The following is a 16,391-nucleotide window of genomic DNA, read 5'->3' on the forward strand; positions in this document are numbered from 1 at the left end:
AAAAATACAGAGGGAGAATCAGCCAGGCTGACCAGGTAGCAGCTTCAGGCAAGAGAAGAGAACCTGTCGACCTCTTCATCACTGTGCTAATAATAATAAGTGAGAGTTCACACAAATAGCCTTCTTGGCTGTAGAGCTTGAAACAAACCAAACCAAAAGAAGAAACTGGTACAGTAGTCATAGTAATGCAGACAGCAAGAGGACATTTTTAGGGCACTTTTTCCCTCCACTTTTCACAATTTGGGAAGTTCAGGATTTTTTAAAAAATCACTCTTAAAAGAAGTATCTAAGAAGTCAATTCCTATTTTTCTTCCACATCAAGAATCCAAATGTCTGGCAAAGTACAGTTCTGGGTAGAAATCAATACACCTTCTGATGCAGACTTTTTTCAGGTTTATTCATATTTCAAGAGCTGCAAGAAATAAACTCATGATAGACAACACTTATTATCTGGAACATGTCTTGAACAACATTGCAAGGAGATTCATGCCTTTTCTGAGAACTATCAGTCACCTTTTCTGTGAAAGAAGTTGTAAAAAACGGGATGGGTGCTTTCATCTCAGATTATTTTCTTTGCTTTTCTTTCTTCAGTTGGTTTCTCTCTATTTCTGTGCAGACTTCTGAATTCCCCAGGAATAACTTTCAAAGCCAAGTAGGCATTTCAGGAGACTTTTTGGTTTGCTAGTAATATAATGACAGTTGCCCTATTTCAGACAGAAACTGTCAGCCTGATTCCCTTGTGTTCATTTACATTTTCAGTATGGATTTACTCCTGTGCATATAACACACACAAGTCCTGAGATATCCTGGCTCAGCTATTATCAAGACCTGTGTCTTCCAACTGATACTGATGTAAGAACTTTTCAGTCAGATCCTCTAGGGGTCCATGAGGCCTCCAGATATCCTTTTTCCTTGATCAAATCAATTGCAACTTAATTGCAAAACAGTTTTTAGGAATGCATAGCCTTTCTATCCTCCCTAGTCCCCCCAGCACACATACATTCACAACTTTTAATTCCCACTCATTCCTGCCCTTGCACTGCTGTGTGACTAGCAGGAATTTAGAATTCTTTACATATTTTGCACAAAGGAAAGACACCCTATAAGAATCCCATATGAGGGAGATGTTATAATATGATTTCACACTTTGCTGGATAACATAAAGTTCATGAGGTTAACACAAGACTCAAATCAATAAGAAATAGGATTTTATTTGTTCCACATTTGATGGAACGACTTGTCTGACAGGGAAATATGTTCTGTGGCTGCCCAATATGGGGTTCACCAGAGTACCAGCAACATAAAGGCTTGTGAAGGCATTGACTCACATGTGCATTACTGCAATGGTGGGAAAGGAATATTGTACTAGGTGCAGAATGAGACTGGGCCAAAAAGGGGACACACAGGACAGGACAGCAAGAAAATAAAGGTATAGCTGGCATGTGATAGACATGTTGTGCTCTTTTTACCATATCACAAAGGATAAAAGTCTGCCAATGACCAGTACAGGGTAAGTGATATCACAGTGTTTCAGCAAGAATCTTTCCATCAGTACATATTCCTTAACTCCCTTCCTGGAAGGTTAAATGTCTTGGAACTGTGCCTGTCTCCAATAAATCTTAGCCATTGTACCAAACCTTTGGCCATTCCTCAAGCTGAGAGCCGAGATCTCGTGACTGCCAGTTAGCTGGCAGCACAATGTCCAGGATCTCACAAAAATACATCAGCAGCTCCCAACAAGGGTAACAGCAGCAGCAGGGATTATGACACTGATTACTGAGCTTAGTGACCACTGACAGTCTGGTGGATACTGGTAATTACAATGTATGATTCAGTGAGTGGCAAATTTTCCCCTCACAGGCTTGCAAACTTTAATTGCAGTCTCCCTTTCACACTTCCCCATAGATGGCTAAACTATGGGCACAGAAATTAATCAAAACAATTCACAGGGATTTTAAAATATGCAAGTAAGGCCTACCTGGGAAGAAATTAAAAAAAAAAAAAAAAAAATCTATGACAGTTGCTTTGAAAACAACAAGAGTAAAAAAGAAAATGTAAGGGGGACAATTTTCTTTCAAAGAAACTTTCAAAAGCTGCATTAGTCATCAATGTTATCAGAGCACATCAAAAAAGGGGAAAAGGAGTCAGACAAAACATTTCAAGTAATGGAAAACTGAAAATCTCAATCTTTACTAACAGACAGCAAGCTACTCACTTATGATAAATTACAAGGGCAGAAATAGAACAGGAGGCCTGAATAGACTTCTGAAAATTTAATGTAACTCAAAGTACCACTCTCTATTAACATAACATCCAACATGTAGATAAAGAAGTAGATAAAAAGACAGCTCTAGCAACTTTAAAAAATTAGCTCACAGATGATTGGACAGAAAAGCTTTTGCTAGTCTTTATGTCCTCAGGGTGCTCTATCAACAAGAGATGGGAAAAGATGCATAACTGTGCTTCACACTAGTCAACAGCCACCTCACCAGACTCAGTTCTCAGATTTCAATACTTTACAGTTCAGGCTTAGGGGAGCAGCTTTCTGCTTATGATGAGTTGCATTGTCATGTTTGTAAGCATTATCAACATCAATATGCTTGGTCCACTTGAACTGCCTGTGCCCAGGGTCGTAGGAAAGCAGTGGGGTTATCAGAGCATCCTTCTTGCATGCTCTGAAGCTCCTACTAGTGACAAACACAAATGTAGCTTCTCTGTGGACAAGGACAGTCATAAAGATTTGACTTGAGTTGGAGGAATGTGCACAGCATCTGAAAGGTATTTGTATTAATACTTCTATCCCACAAAGTTCATATTCATGATCTCATTGCTTGACCCTTAGACAGAATTGTATGCCCACCTCCTTGCCTGTGTTTTTAGTAATTAATATCTCAGACAATAGAAACTTCAATCTAAGGTATTTTTTACCTAAAGTATCCATCTTTCCTATACCTCCTAGCTGCAAGTTTTCTTTATGACTTCATATGCAGTCTGGAAATAGCAAATTAGCAAAAAGAGCCAGGAAGAAGGCTTTTAGCTTATACTTTCAAAGCACCAAAGTCCTCAAGAAAATACAGCCTAAGAAAGAATTTTATTTAGGTTCCTTGCTATTTATCTGGGGTTTTTTTAAATAAGAGCATATAAATATAAATACCATTTGACTAAGTATTTAAAAATTCTGCACCAAGATGGATAAATGTAATTTCCTGCATTTAGGATAAATGTATATCTAAGTGCTGTGACACAAATAAAACATTTCAGCAAAAGTCTAAATCTGAAGTTTTTATTGTAAATTATTTCAATAAAAATAAAGTCTACCTTCTCACGTATCAAAAGTCTAAGACATAATTAAGAATAATTCTGCTCTGAAATGAAGAGTAGACAGCAGCAACTGCCTGAACTACAGAGAAGGCAGCATTGTGTATTATACAGCAAATTTACCCTGAATAACACTGATCTCCTGAGTGGTGGTCATTATGGTTTTGCTTGCCAAAGGTGTTATCATGACTTTGGATCTTCTTTTGTTACAATTGCAGAGTTGAGTACAAGATCTTGGGCTTGGACAGAAAAGATTCTGGCAAACCCTTTGCAATTTTCTAACAAAAATACTTGGCATACATAGAAGTTGGTATGCAGAAAAGTATGTCTTATATAGCAACAGATACTTTGAGACATCTGCTAGTCTAAAGTTTTCTCTTTTTTTTTCTTTTCAAAGTTGATGTCAGCCATGTATGACATTATCCTCTTTTTAGTTTGGCTGGCTGCTCTCAGGGAATTAGTTCTTTAGTCTGATTGATCTAGGATACTAGAAAATGTGACCCAGTATATAAATTCTATCAGACTGAGAAGGAAATCTGCTTCAAAAGAAAAACAAAAGGATCAGCACAAGTGGTTACATTGTTTCCCAACTCTTATGCTTACTGTCTTAGTAGCAGGGAAGTTCTTTTGTATGTCTACGATCCAAAAGAAATTCTGCTTCTGACTATGGCAGTCTTGAGACAAACCTGCCTCTGCAGCAATAACTTTCACCTGGGACCATATTTCCCCTTGCAGTTTCTCTGTTGAGGAAGCATAAAACACAGCCTGATAACTTCCTTTTTAATGTTGCCTCTGAAATCTGTGCTGCTAGCTGCTAATTAAAAATAGGAAAAGTTAGTGACAAAAGAAATGAGAAAGCAGAAAAAAGAAACATGAGTAGGAAAGAGGGACTAAATAGAAAGAACAGTGACTGTCATTTCCTCTTCTCTATTTAGAGGATTTTGTCTCCTTTTAATTTTACTTAATGATATGGAAACACTTCCTGTGTGTCCTCAATTTCAACATTACTGTTTGAGTCACACAAAGAGGATCCACTTCTCCATCATTAGATGGAAATATTAGCCACCCTGTAGTGAAAGTCACAGCCAGCTTCTATTAGAAGGTTCTGTTCAGCCATCTTATGAATTTGGCAAGGAAAACTACTCTGGCATGAAAATTCCTGTGCATACTGTGAAGGACCAGGAGAGAGTCTGTAAAAAGACAGAAGAGGAGCTATCAAATGGCTTTGCAGTGGGGACTCTGCTGGTTTTGACTGAGGTAGAATTAGTTGTCTTCCCAGTGGCTGATACAGGGCTGTGTTTTGGATCTGTGCTGAACACAGGGTTGATAATACAGAGACGTTTTTGTTATTGCTGAGAAGGGTTTACACAGAACCAAGGCCATTTCTGCTTTCCATGCTGGCATGCTGGTGAGGAGGCTGGGGCTGCCTGGGAGGAGACACAGCCAGGACAGTGACCCAGACGGACCAGAGGGATATTCCAGAGCATCCTGCTCAGTATATAAAGTCCAGGGAAGAAGGGAGAAGGAGGGGGCATTTGGAGTGCTGGTGTTTGTCTTCCCAAGGAACTGCTGCACATGATGAGCTGTTTTTATTTGAACCCATGAATTTCCTACCTTTTGCCTTTCCAGTTTTCCCCCTGATGCTGCTGGTGAGGGAGTGGGTGAGAAGCTGTGTGGGGCTGGGCTGCTGGCTGGGGTGAAAAACCCTGGCAGTGACTCCCTGGCTGATGCACCCAGCTTCCAGTTCAGCTGATAAAGCAGGTAGAGCACTGTGCACTGCCTTCACCCTGCCTGCTCTCAGGATTGCACCGTGCAAACCCACCACAACACCCACAGCTTGAGGTGACAGAAATGCAGGTGGAAGGCTCTGCAGTCAAAGGGACAGAGGCTGCTCTCTGAAGTCATGAGGATGAAAGCTGTGGGGCCCCATATATTCCCAGACCATCCAGTTGTAGCAGCTTCCTCAAGTTTTCTACCTAATTTGCAAAAGAACATTCATTTCCTTAACAGCTCACACCAAGAGAAATTCTGCCAACTCTTCTGGCGGCTTCCTTCACTCTAATTATTATTTTCTCTACTGGTTTATATCCCAGCAATTTACCTTACACCAACTCATCATGGCATTAGTTATTTTGTTCCAATAGCCATAATTTAAATTCCACATTACTATTTTATATGTAAAAACTACTGTTCATAAAATTTTTAAAGGATGCTGACTTCTGAAAAAATGTATTAAAACATCAATTTGTTCAAATTGCTATCCCTGATTTCAAAAGAAGAAAAAGCACACACATGCAAACACTGAAGATCAAAGAAGACCAGAGTTCTCTAAGAATTAGCTTTGTTCAAGGCACAACATTAATAGAATTACCTAAAAAAGTCATAAAACTTTCTCAGTGTATTGTGACTTGAACCAGACATTATAGTTACCCATTTTCTCAGCAATGAGAGAATACTGTTAAATACTAGATGTTTAGCACTCTGTACAGGAGTATCACTTAGACAGAAATACTGTGTTAGTGTATGCAAATATAAATGTGTCTAGCATTTTAAATATGTTCCTACTATGTAATGGGAAAAGTATTATACTGTGATTTAATTTTCCACAGTTATATTCATTTGTCCACGGTTTAATAAACAACAAAACCAATACAGCAATCAAATAAACAAGATTGACCCTTCCTATGATTTTCAAATTTCAAGTAATGATACTTTCAGATTCTTTTTATTACCCATAGGCACAACAACAGGCATCACAGATTATTATTCTGTGATGAAACAGATAAATCACATACATAGAGGGTAAAATGTATATTAAAGCATTCATACAGATTGAAAACTGGATTGAAATCATAAACCAACTCTATTTTTACTGCTGCTTTAAAGAACAAAGTATGCATTGTAGATTCAGGCTGGGGAAAAGTAGCACAAGTAAGGATAAATTTCTCCTCTTGCTTCTCAGTTACAAAAATGAAGAGACAGGTAGATGCCAAACATCTGAACTCAAAAATCCTATTGATCACAGAAGACACTGTGACCTGCTCCAGTGCCTCACCATCCTCACAGGGAAGAATTTCTTCCTAATATATGATTTGAACCTACTCTCAGTACAAAGCCACTCCCTCTTGTCCTGTCACTACAGGCCCATGTCAGAAGTTGTTCTCCATCTTTCTTACAAGCCCTCTCTAAATCCTGAGTAATGAGGCCTCCCTGCAGCCTTCTCCAGCTCTCTCAGCCTGTCTTCATAGGAGAGCTGCTCTAGCAATCTCTCCAGATCTTCATTTTTCAATCCTAGTGCCCTGAGGCATCTGCTTCCTACGAGGCATTAGTGGGCAAGCTGTACTGATTATTAGAACTCCATCTCCCAGTAGGTTCTGTGGTTTGTTTGGGCTATTTTGGTGAGAGAACAGGTTGTCCTAGGACACAGATCATGTTACTGTCCTGCTCTTCTTCCTTGCATATGCATATTGGCCTAAAATAATCACCTGGGATGTGTTTTTTGCTTTTCCTCTTCAGATGGGAGAGGTCAATATTTGTATATTTTACGGACGTCACCCAATATGCATTAGCATTATACAGAAATAAAACAGCAACACTCACAGAAGTCTGATAATGACAGGGGAATGCATGCAGAAGGTCATTCCCTTAATGAAAATGGCATTAAACTGCCAGGTTTAGAAGGTTTTTATCTTTGTTTTCATAGCATCTAAACACCTTATTTTGATTGCACCTACATTTCCAATGATGTATATTTCATGAGGCACCAAGAATTCTTATACAACATGTCAAAACACTACAGTGTACCTAGAACAGTACTAAAGGCCAAAGCCTATGGTTACAAAGTGGCACACAAAGAGAGGAAAGTGCATGAGGATTTTACTAGTGCCACATATCAGCAAGAAATTTATTAAGTAAAATCCTCAGTTGTTGTCAATTATTTACTGCTCATATCAATCTCACATGAGGCAGATAAAATAGCAGTTAGTTTAGTCTAATTTTGTTCAGATTGGAAAAGAGAAGACTTAGGGGTTACCTACTTGCAGCCTTCTGTCACCTGAAAGGAGTGTACAAAAACCAGTGACTTTTTACAAGAGCATGTAATGACAGGACAAGGGGGAATGGCTTCAAACTGGAGGAGAATAGGTCTAGATTCAATATTAGGAAAAAGCTCTTTAATGTGAGTTTGCTGGTCTATTCCTCAGGGATGAGGTTGCCCAGAGAAGTTGTGTATACCCCATCCCTGGAAGAATTTAAGGACAGATGGGATGAAGCTCCAAGCTTTGGTCTAGTGGCAAGTGTCCCTGCCCATGGCAGGTGGGCTGGAACAGATGATCTTTAACGTCCCTTCCAACCAAAACCATTCTGATTGCATGATACGTTGTCAAGTGCCTGAAAGGTTTTAACATCACAAAGACACCTGCACATTTTCTGTACTGTTTTTCAACATCTTTCCAGATGAGAACAATCCCAGCTGTGGTTTGGCTCAGGTCAAATACCTTTTGCCAATATATTCCCTGGTGAGATTCAGGCATCATCTCAGACTTGAGGCAATTCTCACTAGGAAATCTGGAATCAGGCACTCTATTTTCATAGAACTGTTGATGTGGAAAGGAACCTCTGGACATCATGTAGTTCCAACACTCGACTCAAAGGAGGGACAGTAATCAGGGTAATCAGGGCTGTGTCAAGACATGCTTAGAGCATCTCTAGTGAAGAAGATCCCACAACCTCTCTGTGTAACCTGTTCCAATGTTTGACTGAACTCAGTGTAACAGCTTATTTCCTAAATGTACACAGAATTTCCTACTTCAATTTGTCTTTATTCCCCCAGGTTCTGCCACGGGGCACACCCTGAGAGGCGTCTTGCTCTTTCACCTTTACTTCCCAATATCCTCCCAAGCCTTCCTTCTCTTCTCCAAGATGAAGTCTCAGCTCCCCTGAATGTCAGATGCACCCACCCCTCCATCATCTTCATGGCCCTTTGGAATTGTTCCACTATCTTCATGTCTGTATATTGGTTAATTGTCTCTTACATTGGTGAGCCAAGGACTACACCCACCACTCCAGATGTGGCCTCACCTGTGCTGAGCAGAGAGGAAGAATCTCCTACTTTTACCTGCTGGTTTTCCTAAAGCAGGCCAGTTTGGGAAGATCTTAGCATCTAGTTTTACAGCTGTAGTCAAGACCACAGTAACTAGTTTCAGAAAGAGAATGTGGCTCTGGAACTGTTTAAATTACTATGCAACTAAACTGATAATTTATATTACTGTTCATTTCCAAACTATACTTAAATAATAGGGAGTTACTGAAAGTTAAAAATAAATTGTGAATTCACAAAAATGGCAAGAGTTTCAAGGATTCTACAAACTACATCCCTTTGCAAGACAAAAACAATAAAGAAAAACTGTTTTTTCCTAGCAAACACCAGTTTGTTTCAGAAAGTGAAGGTATGTGGGAGAGACTAATGTTCAATGTTACTTATCTTTTCTGCAGACAAGCTGTTTCAACACCATTTAGGGGTGCTGTACACATATTGGATTTCAGCAGCTTCTCAAAACTAAATGTAAGAAACCTATGTCTGTTTTAGTGTGATAAGATGTTGCCAATGATTTGGTAAACAGCACTGCTTTGGCAAAAAAAAATCTCTATTCAACATATTATACCTCACCTTGTTATCTCATGTCTTAAGCAATGTTGTAATCAGTTTACATACTGCACAGCCAAATCCATGTAAGAATCAATTAATTATTAAATTATCTTTAATCTATAGAGTAAAATTGTTTTTTATGAGTTCAAAAACTTTACTTCTGATTCCCACCAGTTATTCATTATTTTTTCCCTCTCAACAAGAAGAGAAGATCCCAAGAACCTTAGATTTAAAATATGCTGAAATTTTCCATCCCAGAGTTTGTAAGATAAACTAAATATCTATAGTATTGAGAAGCTCTTCTGGCACAAACAAAATAAACTATAATGGATAAAAATGAGACACATCTAAGGACATAACAAAATAATCAGAGAACAGGATTTCAATATGCAGCTAAGAACATAATTTTCCTAATCTCTATACAATGCTTTCTGTATTGGTAAGAAAGTAAATAATTTCTAAATCTGCTTTTCTGAAGGCAGGAATTTTGAATATACCTTCCACACAAATAGTTTAAGGTCCACAACAAAAAACTGGACTTTCATCCCTAGCAGGCAGTCTAAAAAAAATTGAGTGTTGGAATGTATAAGAGGCCCGACAACAGGAGAACTTGGTGGGTCTAAGGATGACCCACAAAAAGCTGTGCCTTCATGTTAAGAGAAAGCTCAAAACTAAGAATTTGATTTCTTTTGAGACCCAAGAAGACAAAAAACAGTTCTGGTTGCACATTAGATACTTCTTCCACTTGAAATCCAGAGACACCTTCTACCAATACATACTTAAAAGAAAAGATTAATTTGATCCTGGTGAGGTTAAATCTTCCCAGGCTTCCTCTACATTTGGCAATGAGAAATGAACTGTACCTGAAGGGTAATAGAGCACAGAAGCCCACTGCAGCAACTCTGCACTTGTGGAGAAGACCATCTTTCTATATTAACTACAGAGACAGCCCAACAAGATCATCCATACTAGATGGGAGCAGTCAGTCAGGACAGAAGCAAATATTAACATATTAATCCTGAACATGCAGTAAGAGCACTGGCTGGCCCACGATGAGATGTAATCTCCAGGGGAGGGTCAGCTATTAATTAAGAATATCCATAAGCTGGTGAGTGTGAGCAGTCTTTATGAGTAAGGTTATTGCATGAGAGGCTTTTAGCCATAGCATCTACCCAGGCTGCAAGACACTGGGTTCTAGGTATCTTTATCTAATGGGATTCTAGTCTGTTATCTTCTGAACCAAAGAGTCACATTAGAAAATAATCAAATATGAAAAAAGCACAAGGAGGTCACAATCCAGTCCTTTTACTGTCAGCTGGACAAATTCAGTTCCAGAAGCAGCTACTGGTTCCTTCCTGCTTTAGGTATACAGACCTCAAAAGTATCTAAAAGCATAAACAAAACAGAGTTGAAGATCAGCTCCACATCCAAGGCTAGTAAATTCAAGGAGATTAATGACCATGTGATTAAAAGTTTTCTTCATGTATGGATAGGGTTTATATGCCCAGAGTACAGCAGATTGGACATACAGTGGCTGTGGCTTACTGAAGTGTATTGGCAAATCACAGCTAAAATTGAAAATTCACCTGCATATAACAGATTTTAAGAGCTCTGTGAAAGGGAGCACCATCTTCTTTTCAGATGTACTATTCAATCTAAAAAGCTAAGTGCTGAAACTTTCCAACATACTATGCCTTTTTTTTTTTTGTTTTAATTGCACATTGCATTTAAACTCTTGGGCAATTTTTTTTCTCTATGCACACAAGGTAAATGGTAAACCCCTCCTCTGCAGAATACCAGATGATCTATCTTAATAAGAGTGACAGGAACTTTCCCAGAACACAACTGCTATTCATAATATAAAATTAGAAGGAAAATGATAGATACAGACCTTATAGATCTGCTGTACATATAAAAACATTATCCTATCCTCAATCACACAGCTTGTCAATGGATCTGATTGTATTATTCAACAACTCCAAGAACAATGCAATTCTTTCAAAACAGTAAGAATGTGAAATACAAGAATAGACTCAAAATTTCCTGGCATATTAGAGCTTCAAAGCTCTACATAAACATCCTGTGGCCTAAGTAAAGTATAATTTCCATCTACAAGTTTGGAGTTCTGCAGTGTGGGAGAGTAAATTCTCCAAAGGCCAAGGGAAAGCCAACACAAAACCTTATTAAGTCTTTCCGCCCAGTGTCTGGTAGAGCAGACAGCATGAAATCTCTAGCAAAATGGATCTGAACACATTAAAGGTGATGCACTTAAATTTACTTAGGGCATGGAGTAATTAATACATTTTTCTTATATGAAATTGAAAAAATAGCAGGAATAATTAGCAATGATCAAGAACAATTAAAAATGGGATCTTATCTTAGTAGAACACACACAGAGCCTCTTCCACAGACAGCAAAGCAACAGCAAGAACCACAAGTTCAATTTAATTTCCCCACATCATAAACGACTTCCCAAAATGCAATCAGTCAACCTTGAGATAAAATGTTTGAATGATCCTTTTATACCCTGTGTATACCCTGTGTATATATTTGTATCTCACAATCCCAGCAGTGCAGATTAGTCAACTGCAACAGTGTTTTGTGAAAAAAAAGACAGATATTATGAAAAATGCAGCCACAAAAAGAAGCTGACCACAGTAATTTGTATACATACAAGCTCTGCTGTTTCTTATTTATTAATGAACAAAAAACCAAAATTTAGAAGTTTGATCTTTTTTCTTTTCCTCCTTTTATTCTTCCCTCATTGTGCATTCTTTAAGCTATTATTGTCTATTGCAAGTCTAAGGGAAATGCCTTGCAGAATAAGCATCTGTGCACTCAGGCTGCTTATACTGCATGTGGTAGAGACAGCAAATTTTCCTCACAGAAAATTTACTAACAAATTGAAAGACCTCAAAAAATGTCCCCGTGGAGGGGAATGAGGGCATCATCAGACTTGCTAATCAAATAATTCTATGATGTATGTAGGAATTCATGCCCCACCCCATTTGCCTGTCCCAACTGCATGTAGTAAAAAGTCCATATACTGCTAGAGAAAAGGTTTAATAGGGTGGGAAGATGATACTATGAAATATGCACTTAATTGATCATGGCAGCCTTTATAGATATTGAAATCAAGAATGAAGCAATGTATTTGTCTGGACATCACATAAAGTCAGCTGACACAAGATGTAGTAAAAATTCTTTTATATAATGTAGCATAGCATGATTGCTGTTATATATATACATGGAATAACATAAAAATCAAACTGGTAGAATTTCAAGTCTAAATAAAAGATATAAAGTTGCTTTATAAAAAAGTAAGACTAATTTAACAATTCTAGATTAGACATAGATTTGTTGATTTGAGGATATGATAATAGAAATATCTATACAGTAAAAATAAGCATGATAGCAATCATCAAATACTGTCAAATTTAAGACTGAGAAATTCTTTCTAAATAGAGAATTTGGCATAGGAATGAGTTTTTCATGAAATAATTGTAGGAAGATAAACAAAAGATACAAGTCTCAACCCCATCCCACTTTAATATTTCAGGTAATCTCTGTTTCTTCTCAAGATACTATATTTTATATGGGTAATGAAATTCATAAATTAATCCTTTAGATGACAAGTTCATCTTCTGTTTAGTCCACCCTTAATATTAATCTATTCACTTTGTATGTCGTTCCAGTAAAATATTTCAATTTTAGTTCCTTCATTTAATGCATTCTAGTCAGGAAATTCTTTTATCACTTACCTATCAATATATTACTGGCTTTGTTTCTAATGCAACTCTTGTTTCACATTAAACCTTGTTCAATATCTGAGTCAGTTCTATCACAGAAGCTGATACAATTTCTCTAGCTCTCCTTATACAATCCATTTCAAATTTACTGTTTTGTACTCTGAAAGACAAACTGCTCAGCGTCTCTCTTTAGAAGGAATTAAATTCTTTATCTTTCACTACAGCTTTTGCCTTGCAACCTTCTGAAAGGTCATTTTGTACAAAATCTGGAAAAATGTTTTTAGGTAATCCCAAAATGGTGTCTGATAATAACCAAGGAAGAAAATTTCAGGAGTTTTTTTAAATTATTTCCATTTCACTTTTTTATTTAAAAGGTTTGATTTTACTGTGGCTTTTATCCTTTTTTAAACAGCAAGATGTAAAATTAATTTCAGTACCTCTGAATCTCTAAATGGTTAATAGTTAGTAAATATTCCATCACTCTCTATTGTCTCACCAGTACTCTCTGATGCCCTTGTGTTCAGAATTCCCTATTGCCCACCTTTATGAGAGTTCAAACCATCAACCTTAAAAAGATGTCATAGATATTCCATGAAATATTTCAAGCTTTTTTAGGCTGCATCACAATCTTTTCATTCAACATCAAGCTGGAAGGAATTTCTACTGTCTTATTGTTGTATAGGGTTTTTCTTACTTAATGGGAGAATGCTTAAACTCAGGAGGATTTTTATGTTTACCACCCGGTATTTTTCCTTATTAGTATTTTTACTACTTGACATTTGCTTCTTTATGAGTACCTTATTGTGCTGACCTTCACATAGTTAGTCAAGTTCCAAAAAACTTTCCAGCAGAATATGATACATATACAAAGGGCATCCAGAACTAAAATTAAATAAATACATAAAAATCTGAAGTCTGGAGACACAAAGGAAATAGCAAGGATAGGTGTAGCAGGTGTTGGCAAATTTCACCATTCCATGTTACTGATCTTTTTTCCAGTATTACAGTGAGTGATGAAATCCAGAACTTTGGTCATCCACTGCTGTGCAGAGCAATCAGCTCCATTTGTTACACTGAGCAACCAGAGACAATCCAGCAGTGAGGCAGTGACTGTGTGAGCTCCTTTCTCCATGTCTTGCAGATAATTATGAAAATATCTTCTGATTCATACAGTCTCCTACAGTGGCATTCAGCTGGCTACTGTTTAGTAGTTGTCAGTTTAATGATGCTACATGGTGGGTTGTTTGTGAAGAAGACTGTTCTTACAAACTTAAATAAATACAGTTAGCATTGCTTTGAAGTTTACTTTACAGAGATTTCATTTCCTGGAAACATTCATTCTGCAAATGCAACTACTTACATTGTTCACAAAAAAAAAAAAAAACAAAAAAAAACAAAAAAAAAACCACCAAACAAAAAAGAAAATAAAAAATAAATAGAAAACTGATTTTTTTTCTCCTCTATAAAATTTTTATGCAACCTCTCAAACAGTGAAATTGTAAGACTTCTTCATTTAAAATGAGTCAGAATAGTAAGGGCTTAAAATCTATGGGGCATGAAAGCATTCTTCACTTTCATCTGATTCCTAGAACCTGAAGCACAGAATGATTTCAGATGACAGGCTTTCAAGTGAACATGAGAGGAGAATGAAAATCGCCTGAAGAAAAGTATAAATCTTCTTTGTAAGAAAGTTCATCCAATGCTATGCTTAGTATAACTCAATTAGTAACAGAAAAAAAAGAATCATAATATATAGTATGTGATTTGATTATATAGGGTAGATCTTAATTGCATTCCTAGAGAAGAAACTACAGAAAATCCCCCTGCTTTTTTTGAACAGCCAGGCATGTCTCTGATATGAAAATAAAATTGGTTGTCTTATATTATAACCAAGCTGAAAACATAATGATTTTGGTTGGTTTGTTTGCTTTTTGTTGTTTTTTTGTTTTTTTTTTTTAATCTCCCATGCCATTGGCCTCTACTTGTTTTTGCCCACTTCTTTGTTTAATCACACAAAATAACCATCAGCGTGGGACCAAGATTAGTTTTTAGGTAACTAGCAATATTATTTTCAACATGGAGTTAGGAATTGCCAGCACATTCTAGATTTTATCACTTTCCTGTTTCGGGTACCTCCTGCTTATGAATCACTAATGATCTAAGCAAATCCTGTAGCAGATCTTACCTATCAGACCACAGAGTTAGAATAAACTATTTCTCCAAAACCATCATTTACTTTTTCTTATAGAAAAAATGTGAGGTTAAATTTTAAGATCTATATTGCAATTTAGCAATCTCTGCCTTAGGGAATGTCATGTGAAAAAGAAACAGCTCAATTCTACTGTGCCTTTGGCCTTGACATAATATCCCAAACAATCTACAAAGTCAGTGATTTGGTGTACAACTAATAAAGAATGAGATAACTTGTATATACAGCAGATGCATTCATTTAAATAAGTTTGTATTAGCAGCAGGTGTGCAAAGTGTAGATCATTGCATACTTCATGCAGAGCATTTTTTTTGAAGAATAAATGTCCTTTCAGCATCAGGTATTTTGAAGTGAATCATCACTATAATTAATTGTGATTAACACAGACTGTTCTCTACATCAGCTGCTCTGATGCTACAAAAACCTCCTACTAAAGAAGAGTGGTCAGCAAACCACAGACCTGAACCAGGGCTAATAAGAGCCACAAAAGCATTAAAACCCCCAGTATCTACAGACTGGATCTCACTAGCAAGATATCAAAAATTGCATCACCTCTGATCACAGTGCTGAGCCCCAGCTACTTTTCCTGCTTCTTGTGTCAAGCTACATGTTAAAAAGCATCCATTTTTTAACACATTTCATGACTGGCACCAGAGTGCTAACATCCCAAAGCTAAACAGCCTGACTAACTGAATGGGTTTATTTGGTGTAATTCAAAGCCTGTTGATGCTGCAGAGAATATGGGTTTGGTGTTTATTTTCTTATTAATATGAAGAAGAAATATTTTGCATATTAAAATGATTGCTAATATTGCAATGTATTAAAAACCATGAAGTTCACACCTTAAGATGAGAGAGAATAAATAGTCAAGTGATTCAAGCTAAAGAAGAAATATATCCTGTTAGAATTCCATCAGCCATGTTAAAACATGGAAGATGGCTCATCAATGTAACACAAACCAAACAGACTCAGGACTAACTCCCAGAGTTGTCAGTCAGGCAGAACAGATCTGGGATCTGGGATCTGTGAACAGAACAGTGATGGGTATTACAATTCTTCTAACATTTCATTGGTGATATCAGAGCATGGCTTACTCCTTCCTTCCTAACTTTAGTGTTAAATCAGAAGTGACAAACATAAAGAGCACTAGGAAACCACAATCACAGAAAATAAACACTAATTGTGCTGTTAGAGCTTTGGTAATTATTTTCCTCCAAAACAGTACATAAAAAAAAAACCCAGAGACTTGCCAGATAGCAATAACAAATAGAACAGCAAAATAGCCCATGCATTTCCCTACTAATATAAGACTCAGATCACTTGCCTAAAATGTAAGTACATACTAGGACATACATATCAGTAGAAGTCACAATAATCTCATTACAATGCAACTCTTCAAGCAAAATCTAGAGCAAACTAAACCAGCAGTTTTAAGGCACTGTTAAAAGCATTGAAGGCTGGTGTGAAG

The sequence above is a fragment of the Erithacus rubecula genome (assembly GCF_903797595.1).
Source record: "Erithacus rubecula genome assembly, chromosome: 2".
Taxonomy (NCBI): Eukaryota; Metazoa; Chordata; class Aves; order Passeriformes; family Muscicapidae; genus Erithacus; species Erithacus rubecula.